Source organism: Bubalus bubalis, chromosome 3 (genome assembly GCF_019923935.1).
Source record: "Bubalus bubalis isolate 160015118507 breed Murrah chromosome 3, NDDB_SH_1, whole genome shotgun sequence".
Classification (NCBI taxonomy): Eukaryota; Metazoa; Chordata; class Mammalia; order Artiodactyla; family Bovidae; genus Bubalus; species Bubalus bubalis.
Window position 1 is genome coordinate 134,173,108 of NC_059159.1, and position 20,663 is coordinate 134,193,770.

Sequence of the window (20,663 nt, forward strand, 5' to 3'; positions counted from 1 at the left end):
TAACCTAATTTCTGTCTCTATAGGTCTGCCTATTTATTCTAAGACATTTCATGTAAGTGAAATCATGCGACATGTGGACCTTTGTGACTGGCTTCTTCTACTTAAAATAATCTTTTGTGGTCTCATTCATGTTGTAGCATATGTCAGTACTTCATACCTTTTTCTTTCTAAATAATATTTATTGAATGCGTAGATCACGTTGTATTTATCCATTCATCAGTTAATGGACGTTAGGGTTGTTTACACTTTTTCATTATTATGAATAATGCTACTGCCCTGAACTTTTACGTACACGTTTTATGTAGATACATGTTTTCACTTCTCTTGGGTTTATCCCTTGGAGTGAAATTGCTGTCTCATATATGAGAATTAGACCATAAAGAAGAATTGATGCTTTCTCACTATGGAGCTGGAGAAGACTCTCGAGAGTCCCTTGGACAGCAAGGAGATCAAACCAGTATGTCCTAAGGGAAATCAACCCTGAATACTCATCAGAAGGACTGATGCTGAAGCTGAAGCTCTAATACTTTGGCCACCTGATGCAAAGAGCTGACTTAATGGAAAAGACCCTGATGCTGGAAAACATTGAGGGCAAGAGGAGAAGGGGACGACAGAGGATGAGATGGTTGGATGACATCACTGATTCATTGGACATGAACGTGGGCAAACTACAGGAGATAGTGAAGGATGGGGAAGCCTGGCATGTTGCAGTCCGTGGGGTTGCAAAGAGTGCAACATGACTTAGCAACTGAACAACAACAATGGCAACTCTGTATTTAACCTTTTGGGGAACTGCCAAACTTACTGCTTGAGCTTTGGCTCTAAAACAGGAGACCACAGTCCACATGAGCAAGTGTTCCATCCCTCATCCCCTATCATGGTTTCTCTCTGTGACCTTGTCCCTGAACATCATTTGTTACTAAAGATAAGGGAAGGGAGTGGAATTGACTGAGAAGATATATACTGCTCATCTTTCATAGCCCTTCTCCATGTTGCTTTCACCAACTTTTTCAGGAGACAGAAATCCGCAAGGACCAAAGCAGGTGTCCTTCCCTTTCTTCCTCTGTGGCATTGGCCTGCCTGCAGCAACTGGCTTGTTTTTGCTTGTTTATCCAGACAAAAGATTTGTCAGTGAGACCACTATTCTCCATCTCAATGTTCTTTCCTACCCCAGATCCATGAGCACGACTGAGAAAGCATTGAGACCCAGAAGAGATTTCAGCTGTGGTCATCTATTCATTCAACAGGACTCACTGAGCAAGTATTATGCTCTTATGTGCCAACAACATTTATTGAGCACAAGAGATGATACAGCACTGTTACCTAAGTAACAAAATGGCCAGGTTCCTGCTCTCTTAGGGTTTTCATTCAAGGGATAGATGATAAGACAAGTGAACAAAATCTGAGAAAAAGAACATTTGGATTCTTGTAAGTGCTGTGGGGAGAAAAGGGTAGTGTTACATAGACCAGAGAGGTAAGTGAAGGTGGTGAAGAGGGAGAGAAGGACCACTTTTTAAAAAAAAAAAAAACTTATAGTTTTTTATTGGATTATAGCTGATCAGCAATGTTGTGATTATTTCAGGTGAACACAAAGGGACTCAGCCAGCCATATACATGTATCCATTGTCCCCCCCAACTCTCCTCCCATCCAGGCTGCCAAATATCATTGATCAGAGTTCCCTGTGCTATACAGCAGGTCCTTGTTGGTTATCTATTTTGAATAAAGCAGTGTGTACACAGGACCGCTTTAGATTGGACGGTTTTGTTTCTATCTTATCAAGGTTTAGCTGTCCCTGGGCAATACATTTGAACTCTCTTTATGTCATGGTCACTTCATCTAAAATAGGGTCACTCTTTGAATTGAAAGTGATTAAACCAAAGTGACTTAAAAAGTCAGGTTTCTGCATCCCTTCAGCCATGAAGCCCTCCTCTCCTGTAATTAACCAGATTCCAGTCACAAGGGATTTCTTGCCCAGGGTCTGTTGTTCCATCAGCAGGTATTAGTCTCCTGCCTTTGCTTCATATCCATTAGTTAACTTGTTTTCACCTCCATAAACCACTCAAAAGCTCAAGAGAGACAGTGACTGGTGTGAACAGTGTTTTCTAGGGGGTAAACAGAACAAATTTGGCTCCTGTTGGAAATAACAAAATGAGATTATGTCTCAAAGGCCTTCCAAGCTCTACAGAGGCAGGCATAGAGTAAAGTTTTATATGATTTCAGTGTAATTTGTAAAGACCTAGAGGAGAGCCCAAACGAATGGGTTAGAACCAGAGGAAGTGGGCAGTTCTGAAAAGATGAAATAAAAAGGAGCATTTGTGTGTATATCAGGAGGTTCTCAATATACCCATGCTATGTCTTCTGTGTGGAATGAGGCCAGTTTTGAAATGCACCTTAATCTAGAATCAACACTGTATGATATGAAAAAGAATAGAAATGGATTACGACTTGGGCTATACAACCTGTGAGTCTCATTTTTTATAAAGCAGGCTTTTCTGAGTAAGCACAGAGTGCAGTATTATGACAGGTAGATAAAGTTACATGGTACTGGATTTTAGCTCCATAGCTGACAAACTTTCTAATAGAGGCATAAAAAAGAAGAGAGTCCATTGGAAGAGTTTATTCCAAGAAGCAGCCTAATCAGTGTGTTTCTGGGAAGTGGAATTAAGAACCCTCCATTGGAAAAGGGAACCTTCCCACACTGTTGGTGGAAATGTAAATTGGTACAGCCACTATGGAAAAAAGTATGGAGGTTCCTCAACAAAAACAAAAATAGAGTTGCCATATGATCCAGCAATCCCATTCCTGGGCATGTATTGGGACAAAACTATAATTCAAAAAGATACTCGCACCCCTGTGTTCATAGCACACTATTCACAGTAGTCAAGACATGGAAACAACCTAAATGTCCATTGACAGATGAGTGGATAAAGAAGATGTGGTGCACATATACAGTGGAATACTACTCAGCCAGAAAAAGGAGTGAAATAATGCCTTGCAGCAACTTGGATGGACCTGGAGATTATCGTATTAAATGAAGTAAGTCAGAAAGAGAAAGACAAATACCATAGAATATTGTTTATATGTGGAATTTAAAATATGACACAAATGAACCTAAGAAACAAACACAGACTCACAAATACGGAGAACAGACTTGTGCTTGGAGGAGGAGGGGAGTTGGGGAGGAAGGATTGGGAGTTTGGGATTAGTGGATGCAAACTAGTGTGTACAGAAAGGATAAACAACATGGCCTTACTGTATATTGTAGGGAATTATATTTAATATCTTGTGATAAACTATAATGGAAAAGAATATGAAAAAGAATATGGTGTATAGCTTTGTATAGCAGAAATGAATACAACATTGTAAATCAACCATTCTTCCCTAAAACTTTAAAAAAAAACTCTCCAGTGGACCATACGATACAGTCAGGTCTTATCAAAGGCTTTCAGAACTTCTGATTTGAAAATTTGTATCATCATCTCCTCCGGTCCTGTGAGTCAGCCTGGTAGTCTTGTCATCCCTTTATTGTTCCTTTTTTCTGTTCACTCCCTTCTCTACCTCAGTTCCTTCTCTGTTTGTCCAGTCATGCCAGTGATCATAAAACAAGTGAGAGAAAATCAAACTTGATTTAAAAAAATCAGTCCTTAACAGCATGTATAAAAGTTTACTGGGCATAAGCTGAAATAAGGCATTCAATGTATTTGTAAGTTTCGTTTACTTTTGTTACCCTATTTGTCACAGTAATGGGAACTTCATTGTCATTCAGAATCCATAGCCCTACCAGGTTCTAGTTAGAAAAACAATCACCTTTCTCAAACGTGAATGGCAGTGTGCCCAACAGCTTGGATTTTACAACAAGGATTGCGTGCAAACATTTTGCCTCCAGCCTTGAACGCAAAATAGGCCCCGTGGTGTTTTGATGAGTGTGCCGGTCATTTCCCACATCTGTTTGACCTTCACCTTAAGGCCACCTGGTCAGCTACTACTCCTGGGGACACGTGTTCCCGAGATGTGTTTTTCCATAGATGTTTGGCAGCAGGAGGGTGTTTACAAGAAAAATTAATTAAAAAGTAGAGTTGGTGAAAAGTCTCATTTCAGGTTTCATCTTTTAATGTTTTTATTGGCATATAGTTGATTTCCAACGTTGTGTTAGTTTCTGCTGTACAGCAAAGTGAATCAGTTACCCATGTGTTAATACTATGTAGCCATTCTTTTTTAGATTCGTTGCCCATACAAGTCATTACAGAATATTGAGTAGAGTTCCCTGTGCTATATAGTATGTCCTTATTAGTTATCTGTTTTATATATACTGGTGTGTATATTGCAGTCCCAATCTCTCAATTTATACCTCCCCTACCTCAGGTTTCATCTTGATCTAAAAGAGACTGCCTTCTCTTCTTTTGCCTTTTGAGATATATTCAAGCGTGCTTCTAAAATGCCATCTTGAAAACTTATGTTCTTGGCATATAGGAAAATGTAGGATCTTTTAGGATCAGGGTGAGGACCTTTTTCTTTTTAAAAATTTTTATTATTTGTTTTTGGCTATGCTGGATCTTCGTTGCTGCTCGGGGTTTTTTTTAAGTTGTGGCAAGCAGGGGCTACTCTCGTGGTGCTCAGGCTTCCCACTGTGGTGGCTTCTCTTGCTGTGAAGCACTGGCTTTCTAGGGTATTTGAGCTTCAGTGGTTGCAGTTCCTGGGCTCTAGAGCACAGGCTCAGTAGTTGTGGTGCTCGGGCTTAATTGCTTTGCATCACGTGGGACCTCCTGGATCAGGGATCAACCCCATGTTTTCTGTGTTGTTAGGTGATAGATTCTCTACCACTGAGCCACCAGGGAAGCCCCAGAACCCTTTCTGAGTGGAGCCTTCTTTGGGTTACTTCATCGTGAGCTGGTACTTGGTGTTGGCCCATTTGGGCAGCTACTGCTGCTGCTGCTGCTAAGTCGCTTCAGTGGTGTCCGACTCTGTGCGACCCCATAGACGGCAGCCCACCAGGCTCCCTCATCCCTGGGATTCTCCAGGCAAGAACACTGGAGTGGGTTGCCAGTTCCTTCTCCAAGGCGTGAAAGTGAAAAGTGAAAATGAAGTCGCTCAGTCGTGTCCGACTCCTAGCGACCCCATGAACTGCAGCCTACCAGGCTCCTCTGCCCATGAGATTTTCCAGGCAAGAGTGCTGGAGTGGGTTGCCATTGCCTTCTCCATGGGCAGCTACCTATGTACTAAAACAGGCAAGCTCAGCCTGAAAGCAGAAGTGTATTGGGAATGTTCTGGAGGAGGGTTCTTGGGAGCTTCTGGTTTTCTCCAGGGGATCTTGGTGGCATTTAGGGGTCGAGAAGGAGGCCAAGTGATGAATAGGTTCTTTGCATCTCAGGCACACCCATTCACACTTCTGATTGTAACTTTTATCAAAAAATGCCTTCGGTATCTCATCCCCATTGCAACATACAGCATGTCCGACCATCGTGGGTCTGGGTAAGACTTTGTGAAGTATTCATGGAAAGAAAAAGGCCTAGAGGAAAGTTCAAAATTGATTGAGGGCAAATTGGCATTAGGTAGTTCTCTTGCTTGTGTCTGGAGAGAGAAGTAAATAGATGTTTCTGCTTTGCTCATGGTATTATGAGTAATTTATGACCTTTAAAAGCATGTAAGAAGGCTTAAGCATCATAAATTTTAACTCTCTGCTAAAGCCACCCCCATTTTATTCAACCCATGGAAGCAAATCATTCCATAGAAAGGGGTGTTACAGCGCAAAACAGCAAGAGACTCACAGACTTAGAAAACAGACTTACGGCTGCTGGGGGGAAGGGATAGGTAGGGAGTTTGTGACAAACATGTACACACTGCTTTATTTAAAATAGAAAACCAACAAGAACCTACTGTACAGCACAGGGAACTCTGCTCAATGTTATGTGACAGCCTGGATGGGAGGGGAGTTTGGGGGAGAATAGATTCATGTATATGTATCCCTTTGCTGTTCACCTGAAACTATCACAACAAAGTTAATCGGCTACACCCCAATACAAAATAAAAAGTTAAAAAAAATAGAAGTTTTATAAGAGTGGAAACCCCAGTACCTATAAAACTTATGTGCCCCAAAGTAGTATTAACTGTACCTAGCAATAGCAGGAGAACATCAGTTCTTTTCCTGGCCTCCTCCATGTATAACTCAGGCTACAAATAGGGATGGACAAGGCAAGACAGAATAATCTTGTTACAGATTATTCATCTAACCCTCATATTCTGTATAGGCATCCTCAATGATTATCTTTTGAACAGGAATATTAAATGTGTGTGCATTTATCTTTGACAATAGAAGTAGATTTTATTTTCTTTTAACTGGGGTATAGTTGCTTTACAATGTTGTGTTAGTCTCTGCTGTACAACAAAGTGAATCAGCTATATGTATACTTATATCCTCTTGCTCGTGAGCCTCCTCACCCCCCATCCCACCCCTGTGGGTCGTCACAGAGCAGAGAGCTGAGCTCCCTCTGCTATACAGCAGCCGCCCACTAGCTCTCCAGTTTACACATGGTAGTGTCTATATGTCAGTGCTACTGTCCAATCCATCCCCACCATCCCTCCACCTGCGTGTCTGTTCCTGCGCTGCAGATCGATTTGTATCATTTTTCTAGACTCCACATTTGTGTGTTAATATATGGTATTCGTTTTTCTCTTTCTGACTTACTTCACTATGTATGACAGACTCTAGGTCCATCCACATCTCTACAAAGCATCCAATTTCGTTCCTTTTTATGGCTGAGTAATATGGCTCAGGCAATAAAGAATCCATCTGCAATGCGGGAGACCTGTGTTCTACCCCTGGGTTGAGAAGATTCTCTGGATAAGGAAATGGCCACCCACTCCAGTATTCTTGCCTGGAGAATTCCATGGACAGAGGAACCTAGTGGGATCGGTCTGTGGGGTCGCAAAAGAGTTGAACACAATTGAGTGACTAACACTTTCACGTTTCAGTATTGCCAAATAGATTTTAAAATAGCTTATACTGTACCTAGCAATTTAGTTCATCTTCTAAGTGGCAGAAGCAATGAACACTAAATTCCTGCCTTTGATGCTTGTATAGTTTTCACCATGCAGGACTAAGTATCTGTTACTATCGTTGGAATTAAAGGATATGGGTCGGGGAGACTTTTTCTTCTTTACATGTCTTCCTGGCAGATTCACGGCCCGCTGAGTGTTCAGCCAGGTCTTAGAGTCACCCAGTCTGGTGACCTTTGAGTTCCTTTGGGGCTATATTCAGTCTCTGCTCAGGCCCTGGGTATTCAGCACCACATTGTCTGGTTATTCTAGGCACTTGTCATATGGTTTTTCTATCACCCAAGTTGTTTCTTCTGCTTTTTCTTGTTCTTTCCCTTAAGTCATGTTTTCTCTCTTTTCTTGGAGGAGGCAATTATTGTGTTGGAAAATAAATGTATGTATTCTTATCAGCCCTCAGGGTGAAGCTTCCTCCAGCATGATTCCAGCATCTATATTGTTGCTGATAAGTGCTCAGTCCTGTTCGACTCTTTCCAACCCCATGGACCATAGCCCGCCAGGCTCCTCTGTCCATGGGATTCCCCAGGAAAGAATATTGGAGTGAGTTGCCATTTCCTTCTCTAGGGGACCTTCTTAACTCAGGGATCAGTTGCCAGTAATTTAATAATTTAGAGAGGTTCTGCTCCTCGTTCTAGGGAGCACAGACACACGCCTCAGAAATCAAATGAATGAGAACCCCATATAGAGTCCCCTGCAGTCATTAGCATAGGAAGCAGATAGTGGCCCTAAGTGAGGAAGTGGATCCCTCTATTATGTCCTTGGGTCCTCACTGCTCCAGCTTTGGCGTTTTCCCTTCCTCTACGTGCCAGACATTGAGTGAAGGGCTTTCATACACTGCATCTCAGTTCTAACAATCCTGGGAGATCAGAGTTACTGATGCCTGTTCAATAAATGTGAATATCGAGACATTGAAGACATTCACAAAGCTGTGAAATGGCAGAGGTCTCATTCCCACCAGGGGCCCCTGGAATCCAAAGAGCATTCTTTCCATGTTCCAAGGCCTTTGGGGAAACAGCATTTCTGTTTTGAACATAAAGTACAATTTTCCACAGAGGGTGAGGTTCTTTTGCTATTTGAATGACTGTCAGATGAGTTGCCTGCCACTCCAAATGTATCAGGGTGAGCTCTTTCTGCACTTCTCTCCCTCTGTGGCTCTTCCACGCAAACTTGTCCCTCTGGCGGGTGGTCTCCTGCTTGCCCCCCAAGCTCGGTGTGTGCTTGGACCCACTTCACCCTCGGTGCAGGGTGCTCATCAGCCCTCCACACCCCTCCTCCCTGGCCTGTTTTCAGCAGCTGGCTTCCTCCAAGTGGGTAGGCATACCTGTTCTTCAGGAGCCTAGCAGAATTGTCTCCCCCTATATCTAGAGAGATTGGTCCACCTCCTGCAGCCCACACTTACTGGGGAAGAATGACTGAAGTGGTGGGCAGTCATCACTGACAGTATGTCCAAGCCCCTCCGGTGTGGTAGGTGGGTCAGGAAGGACCAGCAAGCAGAGAGGTCTCTGCAGGGGTCTCTGACAACTACCAGCCTGTGCCAGTCTCTCCCTCCCTGTGTGTCTGAGGATGTATGGCTCAGGTCCTGGGTTGTGTCCTCCCGCCTGAGTTAGTGAAGAGGGCACATGGGTAAGATTTAGCCATCTTTGGCTCTGACACTCTGGGAGCGTCCCACGTGGTTTGTATTTCAGCTCTTCTGATGTTTTGCCACCAGGACTTTAAAAAAAAAGTATTATGGTTGCACTAGGTCTTCCTTGCCACTCACCAGTTTTCTCTAGTTGCGGCGAGCAGAGGCAACTCTTTGTTGCGGTGCCTGGGTTTCTCATTGCAGTGGTTTCTCTTATTATAGAGCGCAGTCCCAGCAGTTGTGGCTCATGGGCTTAGTTGTTCTGTGGCTTGTGCGATCTTCCTGACCAGGGATTGAACGTGTGTCCCCTGCATTGGCAGGTGCACTCTTAATCACTGGACTGCCAGGGACGTCACACCAGGACTCGATGTTGTCACCAGTCTTGGGTTCCAACTCTGCACTGTTGGTCTTTTCTCACCCTTGGTAGTGTCTTTTCACCCCTGGCTCTCTGGGTCCACAATGTGGGGACCCGTGGTTCACAACATTGTAGCCTTGCTTGTTCATTTATAGCAGGCATTCCATTGAGGCATTTAGAGCAGGTTTCTAGGAGATCAGGCTGAAGGGATCTTAGATTCAGCACTGGGTCACACTGGAAGGCTTTCCTCACATCACCTGACTTGTCCTCTGTGCGAAGGCTCACGTATTTCCAATGCCTCTGCCCGGGATCAGGTTCCTGTCTTGCTGGAGCCTCTGGTCCCCTTCAGAAATGAAGGCAGCCTTCATCTCTTACCTCTCATCCCAATGTCCTCAGGTGGAGTGGCAGTTTCATTGAAAAAGCAATCTGCACTGAAATTCCAGAATTCTTTCCATTGACAGATGGATGGACCTGGATAAGGAAGGTGTCGTATTCATATACAGTGGAATATTACTCAGCCATAAAAGGGACGAAATTGTGACATTTGCAGAGATGTGGGTGGACTTAGAGTCTGTCATACAGAATGAAGTAACTTAGAGAAAAGTATCATATATTAACATGTTTATATATGGAATCTAGAAAAATGGTCCTGATGAACCTATTTGTAGGGAAGGAATAGAGACATGGACACGGGGCCTGGCGGGAGGGTGGGACAAACTAGGAGAGTAACACTGACATATACACACTTCCATGTGTAAAATAGCTAGCTAGAGGGAATCTGCTGTATAGCACAGGGAGCTTAGCTCAGTGCTCTGTGATAACCTAGGGGGATGTAGTGAGGGGTGGGGTGGGAGGGAGGCTCAAGAGGGAGGGGTTAAATGTATACACATAGCTGATTCATGTTGTTATACAGCATAAACTGACACAACATTGTAAAGCAATTATCCTCCAGTTTAAAAAAAAAAAGTCTGCACTGAAATTCCAGAAATCCTGGTTAACTAGACTTGCAAGTTAATTATGACTTCACCCTCACTTGTCTCTTTCTGTTCTACTAGCAATTAGATTAGAAATTCTTCCAGATCAGGAGTGGGTGTTATTGGAGTCCCAAACTCCTGAATCAGCATCTCCCACCCCCAGAACCTAGCGTTGTTCCTTGTAAAAGCAGGCCTTCTTCAATATATCCCATTTGATGAAATGATTTCTCATTCACAAACCTGTATTCCTTTCTCTCCCATTTTGCAAATATCAGTGCTGATGATAACAAAATCAATCTAAGAGAAAGTTCCAGCAAGTTCATTGCTACTATAGAGGAAACTGCATGTGGCATCCGTTTATTTCAGCTTGCTTGAACTGGTTGGGTAAGTTAGAGAAAATTCCACCACAGAAGAGTGGAATTAGTGTCAGGAGCCAGAGAGACAAACAACTGTCAGGATTACTTTGCTTTAGAAAACAAAGAAAAGGCCACATCAAGCATATTGAAAGGGAATGGGCAAACCAAAGTCAAGAGGTTGATCAGACTGGAGGAGATCTTTTCCCTTCCTCTCACTGAGCTTCAGAATCGCAGAGAGAGTCCCCAGTTTTGCAGGAGAGATTTGTGTATGTCACCTCTCTGGTTTGTCGGCTGTAACTTGAATCTGCTCCTCCTGTGGGTCCACTGCCTGGACCAGATCCTTCCATCTGTCTAAGGAGGTATGTGCTGTTGGAAAAAAGTCATGTCATCACCATGTCTTGTGGGCAACCAGAGCAAACCTCTCTTAGCTGTGGGGTTGGACTTTACGAGCGGAGGAGAAAGGAATGTTTTGGGGGAAGGATGTTGGAGAGATTAAAGCCTTCCTACCTTGAAATGAATAGTTGACCAATGGGAGTCTGGCAGAGCTGGTGAGCACAGAACCAGGATGGAGACCTAGGCTTTTGGGTTTCAATGAGTCTTTCTCGTAAGAAGTGGTGTCTCTTCTGTCCCTGGCCTCCCAGGCAGGTGCTCGGGCCCCACCCTGCTCTGCCACTGGCTACGGGATCTTGGAGAGAAGAGAAGGATGTCTCAGACCTTGCAGTCAGTCTTGGCCCAGAGGAGCAGATTTTAGGGGGTCCTCCATCAGTCTGTTCTGTCCGTGGCCATTAGCTCTAGGAGTTCTCTTTCTCATTAATATATTCATCCAAAATGTATTGAGTTTCTGCTGTGTGCCAGATACCACAAAGACACAAATCTTTCTTGCTCATTCAAGAAACAAAAGCCGGAAACCGCCATCTTTCTTTTCTGCTAACTTGCTGTGCTTGTGTCTGTGGGGTTTATATTGAGAGGATTCTGTGGCCAAGCTGCCCCCCACCACCGCCAGGAGCAGTGAGGGGGCAGTGAGCTATGAAGTGTGCCCTAGGAAGCCCATGTTCAGATCCTCATCTTAGCTAGCAAGTCACTGCTTGACTCTGGACAACCTTTTCAGTTCCTTGCCTGTTGTTTCCTCTTTTTCAAGGTGAGGGTGTTAAATTTCTGTGAACTTAGTTCTTTGGAGTGCAGGCTTCCAGCAGTTACTGCACATGCCTGACTCAAAGGCACAAAATCGAGCTCAGATTATTAACATGGATGACTGATCGTCTCACAAAACGATACGAAAGAATAGAATTGCCTCTGACTGTCTTTGCATCCTTTTGCTATCTGCCTTTGAATTTAGTTTCAAAAGCCCCACTGAGATGGTCCTTGCATTCAGAAAGTGGACTTCCTGAACTCCAGTGGCTCTGTGCTGCCTTCAGACAAAGATGTAGCAACGAAGTCCAGTAGAGGTTTGCCCCCCTTCCCAGCTTCCCTCTAGGGAGGGACCTCAGGCTTGTCCTGAGGGACACTCACTGGGAATGGGAGAACAGGCTGTGGCCATGGAAACCTGACAGGCTCACCTGGCCCGCAGGGAATGGAACCTTCGACCTTGGCCTAATTAACTCGGCTTCACCCAGCGAGCTACCAGGCCAGTGACACATAAACAAAAACCAACAGGATTTAGCCCTGGCTCTTCCTCCATCAGGATGGCCTAGCTGTGTAAGGCACAGACCTGCCTTCAGGTTCCAGAGTCCTCTGAAGGTGTGGTTCCGAATCCAACTCCTGACCAGCCAGGCTTTGGGCTTCCCTGGTGGCTCAGCAGAAAAGAATCTGCCTACAATGCGGGAGACATGGGTTTGATCCTTGGGTTGGGAAGATCCCCTAGAGAAGGGAATGGCAACCCACTCCAGAATTCTTGCCTGGAGAATCCCACAGACAGAGGAGCCTGGCTGGCTACACTGCCCAAAGAAGGTGTATAGAAACCATGGTTCTCTGTCTCTTTCTTGCCTTTAATTCCTGGGAAGGTCAAAAATTATGATTGTACAACAGTGCGAATGTACTTAATGCCAATGAACTGTGTACTTTCAAATAGTTAAAATGTTAAAATTCATGTTATGTATATTTTACCACAATAAGAATAATTTACTGATGGAGCAGAGAGGAAACAGATTTATTCTGGGACTGCAAAATGAGAGATTTTACAAAATGCTTCATGCCTTACACATGTAAATGATGGTTTTATGGTTCAAAAAAAAATCTTCCGAGTCAGTAAATGCCTTCAGCATATTCATAACCCTGCCTTTGTGTGCCAAGTGTCTTCAAGCATTACCATTAAAGGACCTTTTGTATTTCGTTATTTGTTTACAGTCTGTTTCCTTCCTCCTTGAAGACAGTGTCTGGCATGCTAGGGTTGAATAAGTGTTTTATGTATAATAAATGAATGACCACATTAGCAATGTGAATCCTCAGCAGAGAGAATTTTCTGTCCATGCATGCTGAAGTAACCCATCTCCACTTGTCACTTTTTTTTGTTTAAATTGAAGTATAGTTGATTTACAGTGTTGTGTTAGCTTCAAGTGTACAGCAGTAATTCAGTTAAAAAAACATATACATGTATATTTATTGTTTTTCACATTCTTTTCCATCTTTAGGTTATTGTAAAATATTGAATATAGTCCCCTGTGCTAGACAGTAGGTCCTTGTTTGTTATCTATTTTATGTGTAGTAGTGTGTAATGTTAATCCCTAACTCCTACTGATTTATCCCTCCTTCCTACCTTTCCCCTTTGGTAAACATAAATTTGTGAGTCTGTTTCTGTTTTTGTAAATAAGTTCATTTGCATCATTTTTTAGACTCCACATGTATATTTGGGATTTCCTGGTGACTCAGACCATAAAGAATCTACCCGCAGTGCTGGAGACCCAGGTTTGATCCCTGGGTCAGGAAGATCCCCTGGAGAAGGGAATGGCTACCCACTCCAGTATTCTTGCCTGGAGCATCCTGTGGGCAGAGAAACCTGGCAGGCTACAGTCTATGGTGTTGTAAAGAGTCAGATGCAGTTGATCAACTAATACCATTTTTAAGTAATGTCATATATTTATCTTTTTCTGACTTACTTCACTTAGCATGATCTCTGGGTCTGCCCATGTTGCTACAAGTGGCTTTATTTCATTCTTTATTATGGCTGAGTGATATTCCACTGTGTATATAAACCACATCATCTTTATCCATTCTTTTGTTGATAGACACTTAGGTTGCTTCCATGTCTTGGCTGTTCTGAATAGTGTGGCAGTGAATGTGAGGGTACATTGTCACTCTTTCCCTAATAACTTTTAGCCCTTAATGAAATGACTTTTTTCATATCCCTGTGTGTTCACATGTTTGTTTTTCTCTTCCCATTAAAAAATGAGACCAAGTATGACAAGGATGTTATAGGTCTTGCTCTCCTAAGCATCTTTTTGTTGAATGAGTAAATGAATCTCCAAACTTGGATTGAATTTTTGGAAATAGCAATACTCGTTCAGAATCAGTTTCGGAGCCCCAAACAAGAAAGAAGAACAATGTCATTGGAGAGACACAATACAAAGTAAAAACAATCGAGAAATTGGAGTAAAAATTCTGATTTTTCACACGTGGCTGAAACTGGTTTCAAGGTACTTTCCAACAAAAATATTCAGTAATACTTGAGCAGTGCCTTTATTGTTGAATTCTGTGTCACTTTGAGATGGATACTTCGTAATGTTCCTTTGATTAGTTCAGTTCAGTTGTTCAGTCATGTCCGACTCTCTGCAACCCCATGGACTGCAGCACACCAGGCTTCCCTGTCCATCACCAGCTCCTGGAGCTTGCTCAAACTCATGTCCATCGAGTTGGTGATGCCATCCAACCATCTCATCCTCTGTCATCCCCTTCTCCTCCTGCCTTCAATCTTTCCCAGCATCAGGGTCTTTTCCAAGGAGTCCGATCTTTGCATCAGGTTGCTAAAGTATTGGAGTTTCAGATTCAGTATCAGTCCTTCCAATGTGTATTCAGCACTGATTTCCTTTAGGATTGACTGGTTGGATCTCCTTGCAGTTCAAGGGACTCTCAAGAGTCTTTTTTTTTTTTAATATAAATTTATTTATTTTAATTGGAGGCTAATTACTTTACAATATTCTATTGGTTTTGCCATACATCAACATGATCTCAAGAGTCTTCTGCAACACTACAGTTCAAAAGTTTCAATACTTCAGCGCTCAGCTTTCTTTATAGTCCAACTCTCACATCCATACATGATTACTGGAAAGCCATAGCTTTGACTAGACGGACCTATGTCGGCAAAGTAATGTCTCTGCTTTTTAATATGCTGTCTAGGTTGGTCATAGCTTTTCTTCCAAGGAGCAAACATCTTTTAATTTCATGGGTGCAATCACCATTTGAAGTGATTTTGGAGCCCAGAAAAATAAAGTCTGTCACTGTTTCCCCATCTGTTTGCCATGAAGTGACAGGACCGGATGCCATGATCTTAGTTTTCTGAATGTTGAGTTTTAAGCCAACTTTTTCACTCTCCTCTTTTACTTTCATCAAGAGGCTCTAGTTCTTCGTTGCTTTCTGCCGAAAGGGTGGTGTCATCTGCATATCTGAGGTTATTGATATTTCTCCTGGCAATCTTGATTCCAGTTTGTGCTTCATCCAGCCCAGCATTTCTCATGATATTCTCTGCATAGAAGTTAAATAAGCAGGGTGACAATATACAGCCTTGACATACTGCTTGCCCAATTTGGAACCAGTCCGTTGTTCCATGTCCATTTCTAACTGTTGCTTCTTGACCTGCATACAGATTTCTCAGGAGGCAGGTAAGGTGGTCTGGTATTCCCATCTCTTGAAGAATTTTCCAGAGTTTGTTGTGATCCACACAGTCAAAGGCTTAGCCTTAGTCAATAAAGCAGAAGTAGATGTTTTTCTGGAACTCTCTTCCTTTTTCAGTGATCCAGTGGATGCTGGTAATTTGATCTCTGGTTCCTCTGCCTTTTCTAAATCCAATTTGAACATCTGGAAGTTCACGGTTCACGTACTGTTGAAGCCTGGCTTGGAGAATTTTGAGCATTACTTAGCCTAGCATGTGAGATGAGTGCAATTGTGCAGTAGTTTGGACATTCTTTGGCGTTGCCTTTCTTTGGGATTGGAATGAAAACTGACCTTTTCCAGTCCTGTGGCCACTGCTGAGTTTTCCAAATTTGCTGGCATGTTGAGTGCAGCACTTTGACAGCATCATCTTTCAGGATTTGAAATAGCTCAACTGGAATTCTTCACCTGCACTAGCTTTGTTCGTAGCTTTTTGTTCCTTTGATAAGTTTACATTTTTTAATGTTTTTTTAGAAATTGCAGTGAAATGTATATACAGTGAAATACACTCATCTTAGGTATAATTCAAGGAATTTAAACAAATTGAGTGCACAACATGTGCCTAATGCTCCAGTCAAGATACAGAGCACTCCCCATGCTCCAAAAAGTTCCGTCACCTTCTGTGCAATTCCCACTTTCAAAAAAACACCAAAACTCTGCTAATTTAGGTCACCATGGACTGATTAGTCTTTCTGCCCTTCAGCTTTATGTAAATGGAACTATGCATGTCTGTTTCATTTAGTTTCTTTCATTCTGCATAATGGTTTTTAGGTTCACCCATGATGTTGTGTATAGCTGTAGTTTATTTTGTTTTATCATGTCCCATGTTGCTAATTATTTTCTGCCATATGCTCTCCTTGAGTGCTTTTACCCAGCTCTGTCATCCTCTGAGATCATCATATATATCATATTTTATATTAGAGTGTAATCTTTGTAATAACTCTTGTTCTCCACTCTACCATGGTATCTAAACTAGTGCTTAATAAATATTTATTGAATGGTTGTATGTAAAGTGGGTGAAGAGCCGAGTAAGGGACATGTCCTGTGGGAGCCAGAAAGTGGGCAGTGGCCAGAGATGCGTTTGGACAGGTGAGGCAAAATGGAGCAGGTTATGATGGAATCTTGGCTGATGGAAATTATCTGAGAAACCAGCTTAAGTAAGTGACTTTGACAATGGAATTAGGGACTCTCTGATATTTGTAAATTGGAGGGGACAGTTTTATTCTGGATTGGGTCAGCCCCAGGAAAATAGAAATGGCTCTTTTTCCCAAACAGATCAAACTTTCGCATAGAATCACTTTTTTTTTTTTTTTGGCCGCACTGTGGCTTGTAGGATCTTAGTTCCCTGATCAGGGATTGAACCCAGGCCTCTTCAGTGAAAGCGTGGAGTCCTAACAACTGTACTGCCAAGGAAGTCCCTGCATAGACTCACTTTTGAAGTTCCCCATGGTTGCCAGAAGCTTACTTTTTGAGATTGTCATTTCACCTAAAATAAAAGCGAGATTGTCATTTCACCTAATCCTTTGGACTTACCATCTCTCCACCATTCCCTTCATTTTTTAATTTAAGACAGCAGCTGAGATTCCAATGGGTTCACATGACTCATTGATTATGGCTGCTTGTTGATAATGCTTTCAATAGGCCAGTAGCGTACTGTATTTAGCTGTAATTATCTTGCTTTAGGTGTTGGCATTAATTGGAAATGCATGGTCTTGCTGTATCACAACTCTGGTTTGTGATGTGGAAATGAGCAAATGTACTCTTGGACTATTACCATATCTCTTGGATTTATAAGCAGCTGAATTTATAAAATCCTCAGCATATATGATGAAAACTCCAGAAACAGACAGTGTTCTGCCAGTACCCAATGCCATGGAATGTGAGCGTTCACTTTGTAGAATTAAGCATGGTGATCTTGAGCCTTTAGAGGGAGTTGTACACATACCACAGTTGTAGAGAAGACTTTGTTGTTGTTAAGTCACTAAGTCGTGTCCGACTCTTTGCGATTGCATGGACTGTAGCCTGCCAGGCTCTTCTGTCCCCGGCATTTTTCAGGCAAGAGTACTAGAGTGGGTTGCCATTTCCTAGAGAAGACTTAGGTTTAAAAGAACAAAAAAAAGTTTTCAAAAATGACAGGCTTCAGAAGCATAATTCTACGATGGATAGCTGTGCAAAAACACTGTTTACAAAAGTATTGGTAAGTTCCCCTCCGAAAGTGAATCCAGTCTGTGGTAAAACATCTTGGGTTTATAGGACATAAAGAGATGAAAACTGCTTGGAAGAGACTCAAGTCTTGTTTCCATGTCTTGGCTATTGTAAGTATAGTCAATATCCTATAATAAACTATAATGGAAAGGAACACACATCAGATCCGATCAAATCAATCGCTCAGTTGTGTCCGACTCTTTGCGACCCCATGAACTGCAGCACGCCAGGCCTCCCTGTCTATCACCAACTCCCAGAGTTCACTCAGACTCACATCCATTGAGTCAGTGATGCCATCCAGCCATCTCATCCTCTGTCGTCCCCTTCTCCTCCTGCCCCCAAATCCCTCCCAGCATCAGAGTCTTTTCCAATGAGTCAACTCTTCACATGAGGTGCCCAAAGTACTGGAGTTTCAGCTTTAGCATCATTCCTTCCAAAGAAATCCCAGGGCTGATCTCCTTCAGAATGGACTGGTTGGATCTCCTTGCAGTCCAAGGGACTCTCAAGAGTCTTCTCCAACACCACAGTTCAAAAGCATCAATTCTTTGGTGCTCAGCCTTCTTCACAGTCCAACTCTCACATCCATACATGACCACAGGAAAAACCATAGCCTTGACTAGACGAACCTTTGTTGGCAAAGTACTGTCTCTGCTTTTGAATATGCTATCTAGGTTGGTCATAACTTTCCTTCCAAGGAGTAAGCGTCTTTTAATTTCATGGCTGCAGTCACCATCTGCAGTGATTCTGGAGCCCAGAAAAATAAAGTCTGACACTGTTTCCCCTGTTTCCCCATCTATTTCCCATGAAGTGATGGGGCCGGATGCCATGATCTTCGTTTTCTGAATGTTGAGCTTTAAGCCAACTTTTTCACTCTCCACTTTCACTTTCATCAAGAGGCTTTTGTGTTCCTCTTCACTTTCTGCCCTAAGGGTGGTGTCATCTGCATATCTGAGGTTATTGATATTTCTCCAAGCACTCTTGATTCCAGCTTGTGCTTCTTCCAGCCCAGCATTTTTCATGACGTACTCTGCATATAAGTTAAATAAACAGGGTGACAATATACAGCCTTGACGAACTCCTTTTCCTATTTGGAACCAGTCTTGTTCCATGTCCAGTTCTAACTGTTGCTTCCTGACCTGCATACAAATTTTTCAAGAGGCAGATCAGGTGGTCTGGTATTCCCATCTCTTTCAGAATTTTCCACAGTTGATTGTGATCCACACAGTCAAAGGCTTTGGCATAGTCAATAAAGCAGAAATAGATGCTTTTCTGGAACTCGCTTGCTTTTTCCATGATCCAGCAGATGTTGGCAATTTGATCTCTGGTTCCTCTGCCTTTTCTAAAACCAGCTTGAACATCTGGAAGTTCATGGTTCACATATTGCTGAAGCCTGGCTTGGAGAATTTTGAGCATTACTTTACTAGCATGTGAGATGAGTGCAATTGTGCAGTAGGTTGAGCATTCTTTGGCATTGCCTTTCTTTGGGATTGGAATGAAAACTGACCTTTTCCAGTCCTGTGGCCACTGCTGAGTTTTCCAAATTTGCTGGCATATTGAGTGCAGCACTTTCACAGCATCATCTTTCAGGATTTGGAATAGCTCAACTGGCATTCCATCACTTCCACTAGCTTTGTTCGTAGTGATGCTTTCTAAGGTCCACTGGACTTCACATTCCAGGATGTCTGACTCTAGATGAGTGATCACACCATCGTGATTATCTGGGTCGTGAAGATCTTTTTTGTACAGTTCAAGAACTGTGTATTCTTGCCATCTCTTCTTAATATTATCTGCTTCTGTTAGGTCCATACCATTTCTGTCCTTTATCGAGCCCATCTTTGCATGAAATGTTCCCTTGGTATCTCTAATTTTCTTGAAGAGATCTCTGGTCTTTCCCATTCTCTTGTTTTCCTCTATTTCTTTGCACTGATTGCTGAAGAAGGCTTTCTTATCTCTTCTTACTATTCTTTGGAACTCTGCATTCATGGAAAGAAACACACATATACATATATAAATGTATACATAACTACATCACTTTATTGTACACCAGAAATTAACACATTATAAACCAACTACACTTAAAAATTTTTTTTTTAATTTCATGCATCTGCTAATAGAACTCTTCTATAATTTGTTCTATATAAAATCATCCAACACTGGACACAAACTATTTTGGATATATTAGGGAGCTGAATTTACCTTCTTGAAGCGTAGAGTTATTAATATTTTCTCAAATTTTAAACTGTCAGCATTCAAAAGTGTTAAGGATTTTCCTATTTTTAACTGGTTAGAATGGGGTATTATGCTGTGGACTGGTTATAGATTTGCATCAAAGCCCATGATTGACAAAAAAATATCTGAACAGGGAGCACCACTCCTAATTAAAGATACCAGTCCACGGCATAATATCCTATGCTGTTTCTGACTTCACATAGTTTGATAATCTCTAGGTCCATCCATTGCTGCTTTATGGCTGAGTAGTAGTCTGTTCTGTGTATGAACCACATTTTCCTTATCCATTCATTTGTCGATGGAGATTTAGGTTGTTTCCGTGTCTTGGCTATTATAAGTAGTGCTGCTGTGAACATTGGAGTGCATGTGTGTTTTCTTTGTCCAGAAACAGTATGCCTGAAGTTTCCATTATAGCTTGCATGTGCTCACTGTGTGTTTAATGGCTCCTTTATGCATCTGGCCTGCTGACAAGGTTTACTTAGGATAACCACCCTGATGCCTCATGGTTATAGGGAATGAGCAAAATTATTTCAGTGAATTACCTGTATTAGGTATTCAGTAAATATTCATTATCCAGTATCTATCTATGGATAGATTAAATTATATACTCCCTTTATAAGATAGAGGATGGGAAAACATCCATAGGAATATGTGTATTGATTGGAATTTTTAGAAGAAAGTTAAAGACTTTACTTAAAGCCTTGTTAAGCAAATATATAAAATCTTTTTATGTAGAGGAGTATTGGAGCATTGCCAAGAATTGTTTAAAATGTTTTGTTTCAGTTTGTTTTTAGGTATAAATATATATAAGGTTTGATACACACACACACACACATACACACACACACACACACAGAGTTTGCTACTCTGATTTAAAATTGTTCCAGAATATTGGTTATTATCCTGGGAGAGAGGGGCGTGGGGGTGGGATAGAAAGCAAGAAGGAAAGAATATATATAAATTGCTTTAAAATATCTATTTTAGTAGTATAAGTATAAGGTATAAGTATAGT

The 20,663-nt window shown here is 42.1% G+C and overlaps 1 protein-coding gene across 4 annotated transcripts in view; it reads left to right on the forward strand.

The window, feature by feature from the left end:
- The window catches only part of DOCK5 (dedicator of cytokinesis 5), a 281,525-nt gene that overhangs the window by 78,670 nt on the left and 182,192 nt on the right, over positions 1-20,663 (forward strand). The window lies entirely within an intron of this gene.